The sequence below is a fragment of the Anoplopoma fimbria genome, chromosome 12 (genome assembly GCF_027596085.1).
Source record: "Anoplopoma fimbria isolate UVic2021 breed Golden Eagle Sablefish chromosome 12, Afim_UVic_2022, whole genome shotgun sequence".
NCBI lineage: Eukaryota > Metazoa > Chordata > Actinopteri > Perciformes > Anoplopomatidae > Anoplopoma > Anoplopoma fimbria.
This window is the reverse complement of record NC_072460.1, coordinates 1,063,085-1,077,031: the sequence shown is the minus strand read 5'-3', so window position 1 is coordinate 1,077,031 and position 13,947 is coordinate 1,063,085.

Sequence of the window (13,947 nt, the reverse complement as noted above, 5' to 3'; positions counted from 1 at the left end):
CTGAACCTATCATTACCTCAATGTTAACCCTGATAGTATGTTTTGGGTGTTTCTATTGCTCCTAATTCATATCATTACAATGTTTTTACGAGTTAAGATAGATAAGAAGCGCTAATTATGTTGCATAATCCAGTTTTATGAGTAACAACTAACAACAACAATACGCAGTTGCTGTAATGGTTCTGTGTTACTGTTAAATGGTGCTGCCTCTTGGTTGCCAGGGGAACCTCTCTATCTCTGTCGGCCCGTAGAATGCACTGCATGGGACCTAAGAGACTACAACATAACCTAGGGTTTAGACTCCAATATAGACTCCTGTACAATAATAGAATCGCATATCTCTGTGACAGAAAAAACATATTTGGGGACACAGTGAGCGTTGTGAGTTGGGTCAAGGGTTAAATACTCCTTGCCAGGAAGTGACCTTAAGAAGTTCGGGTGGCACTACAAAGAAATTTCACTTGTACTTGTAACTTGTTCAATAAATGCCTCTTTATAAGCCATCAAGGTTCCTGAAACTTCTTCTACCACAAGACTCTCAGAGCTCTCAGATTTCATCACAACATACTAAACTAAGAGTTTTTTCGACAGACTATACAATGATAATTTAATATTTTTTTTCGATCTACTATACTTTGACTTTCTTTAAACGTTTTTGACATATTATACAATGCCTTTTTTCCCAAAAAACTATACTACTACTATGTTCTTCATACTATACTATGACTTTTTTATACCTTTTTCTGTCATACTATACAATGACTCTTTTTTTGACCATTCTAAACAATCCCTTTTTCTTTTCTTTTTTTTCCCGCTATGAATATACTTTTTGGGCACACTTTACTATGTCTTTCTTGTGACTCTTTTGGCCATACAATACTTTTTTCGAAATGCTATAGTATGAATTTATTTCTATGAGTTTTTTTTGACATTTTTAGCCATACTATACTGTGACTTTTTAAAAAGTTTTTCGACATTCTATGGTATGACATTTCTTTGACATACTATACAATTACTTTTTTTTCAGCATACTACATGATTACTTTTTAAGGACTTTTTAGAAGACATTTATTACTATTCATTTTTTGGCACTTCTTTCGACATACTATACTTTGACTTTCTTAGACTTTTTGGGGACTTTATTTGACATACTATACTATGACCTTTTCATGACTATTTTCAACATACTTCACTATAACATATTTTTGACATTCTAAACTATGACTATTCTATTTTTTTTTTCATACTATACTTTCAAACTCTTTTAACATGCTATAGTATGACTTTTTTGACATACTTTAATATTACTCTTTTTCCAACCTACTATACAATGACTTTTTAATGACTTTCAAAGGCAAATTACACCATGACTTTTTTGGGACTTTTTTCGACATACTATACTATGGTATGACTTTTTTCAACGTACTGTACTATGACTTTTGGTGACTTTTTTTTATGACATACATTACATTAAACTTTTTTGAATATACTATACTACGAATTTTAAAACCTTTTTTAGACATTTATACTATGACTTATTTCAAAAATGTTGGCCATATGATGCTTAGCATGCTTTACGCTCCTTTTCATTCATAATCCCAGTCCCTCTCTCCCGGTGACTACTCTATCAGCTGTGGGTTTCACTTTAAGTTAACCAACCAGATTCTGCAACGGTTTCCTTAAGCCAATCACCTCGTTGCTTCAAACTTTAAAAATGTTCTCCTCTCTGCTGCTGTCAGTTGTCATTTCAGCACGATCACATGCGACCTTCCTCCACCCGTCACCTCAAGTCGGCATCACAGTCATGCTCCTCATTCATCAGCGGATGCAACAACTCCCGACATCACCACCACCTCCAGTGTCTGGTCTCCTCGTTTGACCTCAGCATCACTGCCCCTCTGTTAGACGGCTTTGCTACGGAGTCCAATCGCCAAAGACTTTGCATTATTCATTTCTTATGTTTAATAAATTATTGTTAATTTAAGTTATTGTTAAATTCATTTAAAGTTTTTTGACATTTATGGTCTTATTAAAGTATGACTTTTTGTTAACTTTTTTCGAAATGCTATAATCAGACTTTTTTCAACAAACTATACTTTGACTTTTTCATGACTATTTTAAACAATATATCAGTATAACTTATTTGTGACTTTTTGACATACTATACAATTACTTTTTAAGGACTTTTTTGACTATTACTTTTTTTGGACTTTTTTTGGACATACTATACTATGACTTTTTTCAAACTTTGTTGACATGCTATAGTATGACATTTTTTCAACATACTATACAATGACTTTCTAAGGACTTTTTTGAAGACATATATTACCATTACTTTTTGGGGGCTTTGTTTTTGACATTTTATAACTGACTTTTTTTACATTATGACGACTTTTAAGTCTTTTCTTGACACACTAGACATGGACTATTCATGCTTTACTATGACTTTTTCTGGTATTCTATACTATACTATCCCTTTTTAATGTTTTTGACATACTATACCATGACTTCTTTTTCAACATACTTACACAATTACTTTTTGTTTACTTTTTACGTAGTACATTACTATGACCTTTTTATGACTTTTTTTTACATACTATTCTATGACTTTTTCAAACTTTTCCGACATGCTATAAAATGACTGACATCGTCCCAAACACCTCGTTTACTGTTAGTTTTCAATGCCTTGGAACGAATCAATGAATTCAACCCAATGTTCTCCCTGCACAAAATTACTCAAGAAAGAGAGATGTAAGTAAGATCAGTAGAAATTGAAAAAGTGGGGTCAGCGTTGTGCTGCAAGAGAGCAAAAAAAGCCAAACCCACTGCATGTGAGTGCCATATAGATCATAGAGTTGCGTTAAACATCAGGTTTTTTTGTCATGTTGTACCTTGATGTTTAGTGTGTGTCTGGGTATTGTTTCATACTTCTGTCTATTATGTGCTTCCTTCACATGCTGTGTCTTTGTTAACAGAATAAACATGATATCAAGCCCTGGAGGTGGAGAGGCAGGCCTGTGCAGATCTCTCTCTTTACTGCCCTGCTCATCTCTCTGGCCCCTAACCCTTAGCCTATGACCTTTAAGCCCTCAACATATATAGTTACTGCCAGATAACAGGTTTATGTCAGTGAATACAGGTAAGTTAAGAGCATAGCATATTATTTTTAGCATCTTGGTATACAGACAAACATGTAACCTGTTTTTCATAACATGTAATTATGCTTCATGAACTTACACCTAAACAAACCTACTGTATACATTTTAGGAATGATTTAAAGAATGTTAAACCTCTACAACCACTTCTCTTACGTTATCCCCTCATGTTCTCTGTCCACGTGAAGTAAGTTTTGACCGTGCTGCCCTGGGGCAAGATTAGCTAACAGGTCATTTCCCTCCAGTTCTTTCCTTCCTTCCTTCCTGTTGGCCAAACAGGTGTCTACACGTCCAGGTGAGCCAATAGTCTTTTCACTATTACACCATTAACTCCTTGGAACTTAATTTTTTATCAATATCCTAAAAATCATGACATAAACAAGTTGTAGTGATACTATATCATTTGAGAGAAATATATAAATATACTGTAAATTATGTTTGATATGTAAAAATTATTATACTCCTGTACAAATGCAAATAATAGTAGAAAATACAGGTATTGATATTGTATTGTATTTTACTTCAAAGGTGGATAATGAATACTTTCCCAACATGTCATTTTATTCACAGTGTACTGTGTTTGCAGAGTCTTTGCATTCTTACACCAATTCCATTAAGTTATTACATTTCAAGTACAGAGGCCAGACAAAAATTGCTTTTGAAATCAGCCTAATGTTTGAATTTGCAACGTTTCTTTATCGTTTAAGGTTTTCTTATTTCATCAGTGATTGGCATCTGGCCTGAATACATTGTAAAAGGAGCTGTTTTCTTTTATCCGTCATGCTGTTGAAAGCAGCTTCAGTTTGGAAGTTTTTCCCAGATCCTGTTTCTTGCTCTTTAGTTTCACAATGGTTGTAAATATGACATTGAAGATTTGTTTGATGATTGACATGTGGCCTAAATAAAGTGTAAATGGATCCGCACTTTACCTAAACATCCTATACTATTAAGTGTCTGTGACAAAAACGTGTCATAAATCTTTTTTGCTGCTTTTCCTGGTTCTATTCTTAGTCGCTGTCTTTCCCACATGCTCTAACTTCATACACAGACATATAAACCAAATTGGTCAGGAAAGTTGGTTAATAATTATTGATAGACTTATATCTGTTAAAATGAAAACATAGAGCAGTAGTAATGTACCTGTAAAGATTAATATGCCATCCATCACAGTGGCACAGACAAAAACTTTAAAAAGGACAAGTTCCTGTCAATGTTATATACAATATATTCAAATGCCTTATAAGTATGCTGAAGGTACATTTAATAATATCATCTATCTCTGACAACTGAATTGCATTAGGAAAGGATCGCCTCTTGAACAGTATAAACAGCAGGTAAATCACAGTGACCAAAAAAAACAGTGTTCATTTCATCAATAAAAACTATGAGGAAAAGACATTTTCGCCAAACAAATATCACTACATTGTTTAAGCTTTTTCTCTCAAACTAATCCAAGACAATAAACTGTATTTAAGAGTGACAGGTAGCTGTTGTAATGCTAGATGAGTAAATAGGACAGAAATTGGAATGATAACTTGATTCAATAAAAGGAATCAGTCAGGTGTATTACTGCAGAGCAGAGTGACATGGAAACAGTTCATAAATCTGTTTAACATTTCAGACAGGTTACTGAATGTCAGATATTTCTTATGAACAGTGGGGCAACAGGTCAAGCGGCCTAATCAACTTCTGAGCTAAATGTATTTCAGGATCTACCTTGTGTGATTCCCCAGATGCATGCAGGTGTTTGACTACAATTATAATTCGTTGATGAAAAAGTGAAAACATTTTGTCATATTTCTCCACTAGCCTCACAATAGAAAGAGCAACACTTGTAACCATGCCAACTGTATGGTGACAGTTATTGCCTCAAATAGCTTAAAAGAGACTAAAACAATAAGAACACAACTTAAACTAAACCACAAATAAATTGACAAAAACTGGTCTAAAATTTCATTTTTTTTTTGAACTTACAAAAATCAAATGATTAAAATTAGAAATAGACTAAAAGTTTTTGTCAAATGACAATTAATAAATAAATAGTGCAAAAACACTTTAGTAAGTTATTGCCTACTTACTTACACACATATTTTAAGTGAATGTACCAGCTCCACCCCTGTTATCAATCATGTTCAACCTTCTCCATCACAGTGAGATTCACAGTCCTGTCAGTGGTTTATTGAGCTGCTCATTCCATGATGAAATAAGTTGGATGAGTAAGAGGATCCATCTGAGGGTCATCGAGCAACAGGAGGGGACACACTCCCTCACGTGTACACACAGGCGCAGATATGCTTGTGCATTTACATAAACACACATATACATACACACAAGCCACAGCGTGTTCAGTTACACATGTAGAAGCATGCAGGTTTCTGTGCAGGACTAGAAGGTTGGATGTGATGAATTGCAATGATACTGTTTTATGAAAACTGAATTCAGTGACACTTTAAACATAATAATAGCTATGAGGTATTCTGGTTTGTGTTTGCATCTTCTCCAACTGAATTATTAACTGCATACTTCTTCTTCATACTCCTCTTGACCGGTCTTCCTTTCTTTCTTGACCTACTGTCTCCTTGTGTTCATCTGTCCTTGTATGCCTCCATCCCCCTATCCCTTTAAATACATAAACACTTAAATAGTTATTTTTTTGCAGTGTGGATGAATAGAGTGAAGGCACTTCTCTTTGGACTTTGCAGTTTAAGTGAAAATCTGCACAACTTTTCATATAAATGTGTCTGTTCTGCTGTTAAATGCACTGTAGTACAGTTATATGAAATTTACTCAGGTTTCAACTATGCATTTTCAAAAACATTGGTAGGTCTTTGTAAGGAAAAATGATACAGCATTTTTTTGTGCAGCCTACAACATCGTTCTTTAAGAACAAAACAGAAGAAGTACAGAAGTGACAGCCACTGAGAGTGAATAAACACAGAACAGAGAATCACCCACAGTTCAGAACTTGTCAGACTAAATCTATAGAACGCTGAACACAACGGTAATACGTGGAGTGATAGATACTTGGCAAGTCATTTATAATCCCTTACTAATCCCCCAATGTGGGGATTTGCTGCTTTTCTCTGTTTAATATACACCCAGCTGCCATTTTTTTGCACTTAGCTTAAATTAATGAAGTCTATTAGAACAATTCAGCAATAAATCCTCAAATTCATGGTGGTTATAACTTTAAGTATTTGTAAAAACTGTTTTAGCAAAGTGAAGGAATTATGTATTGCTCTAAGAAAGTAGTCAACATGAACGTATTTAAGAGAAAATGTGCCACAGTGAACACACTGGTAACACACTGAAAGAATTGGTAGAAATGAAGTCCCCTTTAACAAGTTGAGGTTTGTAAGACGTTTAAAATGTGTGTTTTCGTTTGTATGCATATAGAAATTGAATAAACCCATAATGTTTGAAAGATATGGGGCATTTTTTTGTCTAAGAATTGAATGTGCGTGTAATCATGTGTGGTTTTAGACATAGGTCAAAATGAAATATTACTTTGAAACAGCGATCATTCAAAATACCAGTGAACACAGCTGTATTAAGAAAAGGTAGGGCAGAACAGGGTTGTAGTAGTAGTAGGACAGTAGGACAGTAGTAGTATAAGCATTAGTCTCAGACGTGAAACAAACCTGCAACCATTGGTTCCCCTTCATTGACTTAGATGTAAACATTTGTGAGATGTTGATCATAGATGTTGATCATAGCACGAATATCCTCAAAGAGCTGCAGATGTTGACCGTTGAATAAGGAGTAACAGTAGTAGCTGACGGCCACCAACAAGTCGTACGGAAGAAGAAATAATAAAGAATATAATAACTACATAGTGTGGATGCTGGAAGCAATTACCACTTCAAACACACACACACACACACACACACACACACACACACACACACACACACACACACACACACACACACACACACACACACACACACACACACACACACACACATTTACATTTTCCAAGCTAAGGTTGATTAAAGCCTCTGTGTAAACTGCAGCTGCCCCTGTTTGATTTAAGATGTATTGACCAGTCACACTGATTTATCTGAGATGCTGTACCGTGGATATATTCAGGTCAAATCAAATCCCTCTGTGCTGCATCCTGCTAGACCAGCAGGCTGCTGCATACAGTAAGCCGTCAGAGTCAGAAAGAAATATGGGAGGAAAAACAGCTTGACATGAATCTTGATGTAAAGTGCACCCTGACACTCGTTTACAGAGGAAGGCCTGTCCACTCCGTCCCCATTAAGCAGCGTGCTGTGTGTGAGAGCTAGAAAGCGCTGACTCTGCTGGAAGAGCATGACCTGTATTTAAACTCATATGGAGCGAGGCATCTTCAGCAACTCAATTTACCACAGTGTGTGTGTGTGTGTGTGTGTGTGTGTGTGTGTGTGTGTGTGTGTGTGTGTGTGTGTGTGTGTGTTGTTTTTGCTTGCGATATCAGGGGCCTCATGAATTTAAACTATGCGAAGAAGCTATACACTTAATGTTTGAGAACATAAAAATGAGGATATGTACATAGTGTGTAAAATATTCTGATTAACAAAAGTTGGCGTGTGCCTGTCAGTGCATAAATTCCTTTTTTTCAATCCCAAATCAACTTGTAATTGTCCACACATGCACGAGCACAACACACCTCCTCCCACAATTACCCATAAATGGTCAATGCAAAGCCCTTCATGATGTTGATGCATAAATATGAGCCTGCTGATGGTTCTTTACCGTGAATCATGGCATCAACCGTCATGCAGCATTATGCACGAATGTCACCACAGGAAAGGTTTGACAGAAATCAGACTGATCGCTTTACAACGTTGCTAAAATGATTGCAAATATCATTGGTAGAGGCAGAGATATTCTGGGAAGGAGAAAATAGAGATGTTTTGGAAATGCTTATTGAATTCATAAAAAGAAATGTCAACACTATCACAAAGCAGATACTATAAAAACACTCTGATTAAGCTAGTTTGTTATCTGTTTTTTTTTACTCACACATGAATGCAAGCAGGTGTAGCTTTCATTAATTTGACATATTGTGAGTCGTTTAAGGTTCGCTGCTCTCTATTGCCCACACACGCACAATGTGCATCCACCACAAAAAGGAAAAGTTTCTTTTCAAAAACGACAAAAAAAGAGAATGAAAACGGCCGCTGTTTGTTTGGAAAGGAAACGCAGCAGAGTAGAACGGCCGGCTGAGTAGAAACCCAGAAAAGAGAGAGTGGAGAGGTGAAAGCTGCGACATAGAGGAGAGGAAAACAGTCTGTGATAAAGGAGAAGCAGGAGGTGTGTGTTTTAGGGGTGAGAGCAGGAACTCGGGGTCAGACCTCCCCCAAGTAACTGGAGGGTTACAGACCACACAGTCTACAATAGATCCTGACAAGTCACATATTTGGAATTGCTTCCGATGTGAAAAATGGATGAGTTAGTTGCCCTTTTGGCTGTCTGGTATCTGATGTTATCACTTCATAGGCTCTCTGAGTGGGAAGATTATTCAAAGACTTCTTCAGAACCATTTAGCCTACAGAAGAGGGGGACGTAAGGTCACATTGTCCTTCACTGCCAATATTCACCCTCTTTAGCTGTTTTGGTCCAACCAACTCCTAAGGGAGATGTGTGGCTCTTTAGCTGCTCATTATTGAAAAGACTAGGCCTGATCACATTACTGTAACATGTTACTAAGTAATGCATAGTTTTGGGGTAATTAAGTGAAATGTTGTATATTTCTCATAATGTAGATATTCTTGCAACAATTTGCACTGAAAGACTGCAAGGCAGAGGGAACACAGGAAGACAAATTCACTTGAAGAGAGAGGAACATTAATCACTCCATCATGGATGTTAACTATTCATTAGTGGATTCTTGCCTTTCTACTCAGAGACAACACCCCATTCAGTGCTTTCTAGGCTTCAGACACAACAATGTATGTGTGGTCAATGGGTCTGAATTTCTACACCTGCACAGGTCATTTCTTTCAGGCAGCAATGGGCTGTTAACACTGAATGGCATGTGCATGTGTGTGCGTGTTGTAAGCGTACCTGCTCATGCATGTATTAGTGCTCTTGCAGCTCTGAGATGCATGTGTTCAAGGTGGATGGTGAGATAACAGAATGCAGGGGTAACTGAGCGGTTTAACTTTAAACATTTTAAAACAAAAAAAACATTACATTTTAACAAAATATTCCAATGTTGTCTCTTCTGCAGTTATACAAGTGGTAACAGTGAAAACAGAACCTTAACGAGATGCATTCATTGAATGATTAAAAACATTGGCAGTCAAACATGTATTAGTCTCTCACGTATATTAATGTAATGTAATCATTAATTTATGTCTGCTCTAGATGCAGAGCAAATATAGCAATGGCCTTGGATGTGGAGGTAGAGAGACGGAGACATGAGCATCATTGAAAGTTCAGCGGGTATGAACTGAACGAGAAATTAAATCAAAATGAGTTTTTCAAGGACGCTAATCTATACAGCTGGAGGACGGACTGATGGGAGGGTTGAAGGAGTGAAAGGTTAGAGGTGTAATGAACAAGCAATCGAGGAAAATGGAGGAAAGCGAAAAAAGTAAATTGTGAAATGGGGTGAGGGTGACACAGTGAGGAAGTCCCCCTCATGGCAGAAAAGAAAGACAAACGGATTAAAGGATAAAGAATGATACAAAAGAAACACACACGCACCAGAGTCTAGACAGTGATTGGTTCATGAGATAGCTTGTTTGCTGGTTATGCCAGAGGTGGTTGATCAGCTGTCTGAATGTGTGCATGGATGTATGCATGACTGAATTTGCGTTGCATAAAATATTCATATATATATATATACTGTATATATACTGTATATATAGTCTGTCTGCATGTATGTGTGAACTCAGGACTGGGTGAAAGCTTTCATATAAGCACAACATACAGTAATATGTTTAAAATATGTTCCAATACAAAGACAAATTTATTTCTCTTTATTTGTCTCGTAGTTGCCAACGACTTGAGTTGTCAAACCTACAAAGCCTGTTACAGCACTTTATCTGTACTCATAGGGTTACATACATAACCTGTTACCCAGCAAATTAAGTACATTTAAATATACTATAATTAAGTCATCTGAAAAATGTATCAATTTCAATTAAATAAACTAAATTAAACAAATCAAATAGAAACTATAAAAAGTTAGAATGTTACATTTTATATTAACATCTATAAAGAATATAAGTTGAATTTAAATAAATAGCTTAACTAAATATATATATTTTTAATATAAAATTACTAATTTCTTCAATCAATGATAGTCTTAGATATTTTATCAATTGTATCACAGACTTCATATATGAAAATATGCTTTCAAAGGACATTTAAAAAAAATAAATAGCAAAAAACTGAAGAAATGAGACAAATAACTTGCAGCACTTGACTGACTCTCAAAAAAAGGTAAACTTAGTGTGTCCTCTGGACTGCCTCTAACTCCTTTCAGACTTAAGACCTACCTAAAATGCTTTTTTCCTTACAAATTAAGAGCTACTTTTAGCCACTGGATTGTATGTCCCCAGATACAGATGACTCACTGCTGTAAACAGACACTGGTCAAACAGAAAGAGGAGATGGGGAGACAGAAGGAAAGTGTGAGCGGGAAATGGAAAAAAGAAACGGAGCGGGGGGGCACAGAGCAGGTTAAGGGTTAAACACAGAGATGCCGCCATATGGAGACAAATGAGTAGAGAATTTGAGGATTCGGAAACACATCAGTGCTGCATTTTGGGGAGAGGAGACAATGAATAAAAAACAGGGAGAACTACGAATGTCAGTTTAACCTGCTGAAGCTCAAAACAAAATGTAAAACCTGTCAAGGATTCAGGTAATGAAGCCTGACTCCTTTTAGCACGGTCACTCCCACCACGGGGAACCTACCCTGCAACATGAGAGGGTCGGAACGAAGAAAAAACAAGTGGAGAAGGTGAGATAATGAGTGTGAAGTCATGTCTGTATTTTTCTTCTCACTGTTTTAACAGGTTAACTATGAAAACATTGTGATGAGGATGACATGTGGGAAGTTGAGTAAGAGGAGAAGAATAAAGTAAAGAGACAGAAAATCATGCAGGGAACAAAAGGACTGGGACAGAAGGGAAATAAGCCGAGAGCTGATTCATGTTCTGGGAGTAGTTAGGACTGGTGGCCAGTATGTGATGTTTGGGAAAAGTCCAGTTTCTCTTCCTCTACCATGGTATTTTGATCAAGGTATACCAGGGGCATGACTAGCAAAATAACAACTTTGCCCTGAAGCAGGCAGCACTAAGGGCAAAGTTCAAATAAACAATGACCTGAAAAGAGGATAATCAAGGTTTAATGAATCAATCTAAATGAAGCTCATTAATGTCTTGCTGATTCCGTACATTTGAATGCATCCTCTACACTGTTTCTTTCTTGATTCACATCTTCATTGATCCGCCCATAAGCAGCCAAATGTGGCAAGTGGCGCCTGTCGGCCTGACCGTGTTCTGTCTAGCTCCACTCTTAAGAAGGAAAGAGGGAGAAACAAATGGAAAGAGTGACATAAACCAAAAGGACAGAAGCAGGAAGAAATCAAGGAATGAGTTTAACAGGTTTTAAATAAAGATCCAAGAAAAGCATAAAGATGGAATACACTACTTCATCCAAAACATGATGTGCAGCCCAAAATATGCAGATATGAGATGATGAATCCTAAATATGGACACTTACTGGCCCCAACTTCCTCAAGGATAGTTTGAGTTTAAGTTAGGTTTAATGTTTAGATATATGTTGTTGCCTTTTTTTGTTTTAGCCATAAGGAAAAATACTTATTCTTAAAGGAGTAAAGGGATTGTTTTTCTGGTTGTGACTTTGAGCCGTAGAAATATATTTTGGATTTTTGTGAACTGAAAAGATTGTCACAGACAGTACCATAACGTGAATCTACCTTTAGTGACCTCACCTGTACACGTTACCATATCAGAGTTGCGGAACAGTAATTTGAATGTTCCATGTTTTTTTGCATTTTTTTAGTACAAAGCTGCTCTACTACTGCACTTCTATGTATTTTCAAGTGTACTTTTTTGTTACAAGTGCAAGGAATACTAAGGTGATTTCTTACTCGCTTAGAGTGCAGATTTGTCCCTCTTATAAGGCCGATAAAATACACAACATGGTACTTCTGTGTACATTTGCACATGTATCTGAAATACTATGTATGAATGACTTTAAATGTCACAATCATATCCGATTGACCCAATGGGGATTTACAGTACAAAGATAATGGTGTGTTAAACTTAGATTAATGGTGTGTTTTCTTGCAACATGGTTGAATAATAGGAGGTTTGGTTGAGTCTGCTGACTGTGGAAAAATTCTAGATGTCCAACTAAAAAACAAGCAGAGCGTGTAACAGCACCATACTGCAACCGATTGGGGCGAGAGTTACGGTCATCTCACAGAGTCAGGTGTTCTACAAGGCCACCCGAACAGATCTACACGTATTTACTGTACATTTGTCAGTGTCAGTGGGAGACAGGTAGCGACAGTGGGAGGATTTCCTGTCTGTGCAGATTTATAGCACATGTTACACTCTGCTAAGCTTTACAGTATTGCTCCCATTTATTTCTGCTTCATCTGGGTTTTAATAAATACACAAAGTTGAGCTTTCTTAAATATTTTCTTTAAATTTTCAACAAAGACAATGACTTTTTTTTGCCACACAATGAATTATTTTAATGGTATGTTCTCTTCATTAGCATGAAACAAGCGTCTGCAAGGCTATGTGCAGAACAATAGCTAAGTTTATTTCAATTTTACCAATCCACAGACTTTTTAGTTACATCAAGTGTAACCTAAACTCCATTATCATTTTGTGATAATAGAGGCACAATGTGGAGCAGAGAAGTGATAACAGTTTTCCTCACGCATAAAAACTGCAACGCACACTTTTCTCAAATCAAACTACTGACTGATAACTAAATTACATTACATTACATTACAGTCATTTAGCAGACGCTTTTCTCCAAAGCGACTTACAGTCAGTAGTATGTTACATATCATTCACCCATTCACACACTGATGACAGGCTACCATCAAGGTGCCACCATCAGACTCTAACTAACATTCATCATCCAGTCCACACCAATGGCCTTCAGGAGCAACTTGGGGTTAAGTGTCTTGCCCAAGGACACATCGACTGCCAAAGCCGGGTATCGAACCACCGACCCTCTGATTGGAGAACTACCTTGCTCTCCACTACGCCACAGCCGCAAATGGAATGTAAATGGTAAAAAAGTAACCAGACCAAAACATATCTGCAGCTACAGTCTCTGTCATTAGTTTCCTTCCACTGCTGGGTGAGATGGGACGAATCAGAGGTGAGGCAGAGGCTGCTGAGTGAGTAGTTTCCAGAGGGGAGTAGCCCAAGTCACATCACGGAAAAGAAAGACATAGAGGCTGAGCTGATGGGAAGAAACCAGGAAAAGATCCGGTCGGGTGAAACAGTGAGGAGAAAGGTTGACGAAAGGTTGCTGACTGTGAAATTCATCCAGAACAGTGGACCAGCTAAACATAGCAGCAGCTTAGATAGATACATCATTTATTTATATCTCATGTTCCCATGTCATATTAGCAATACATGAAAGAATTTAGCAAATATTCAAATATCAAAAAGTTGAAAAGTAAAAAAAGTATGCAGCATACAATATGAAATTGCTGTGAGTAGTTCAGAATGGACGTTATTATGAGTTTTTATGCATTGCAGTTAGAGTTAGCGAGTCGAGTAAAAGTCTGCAT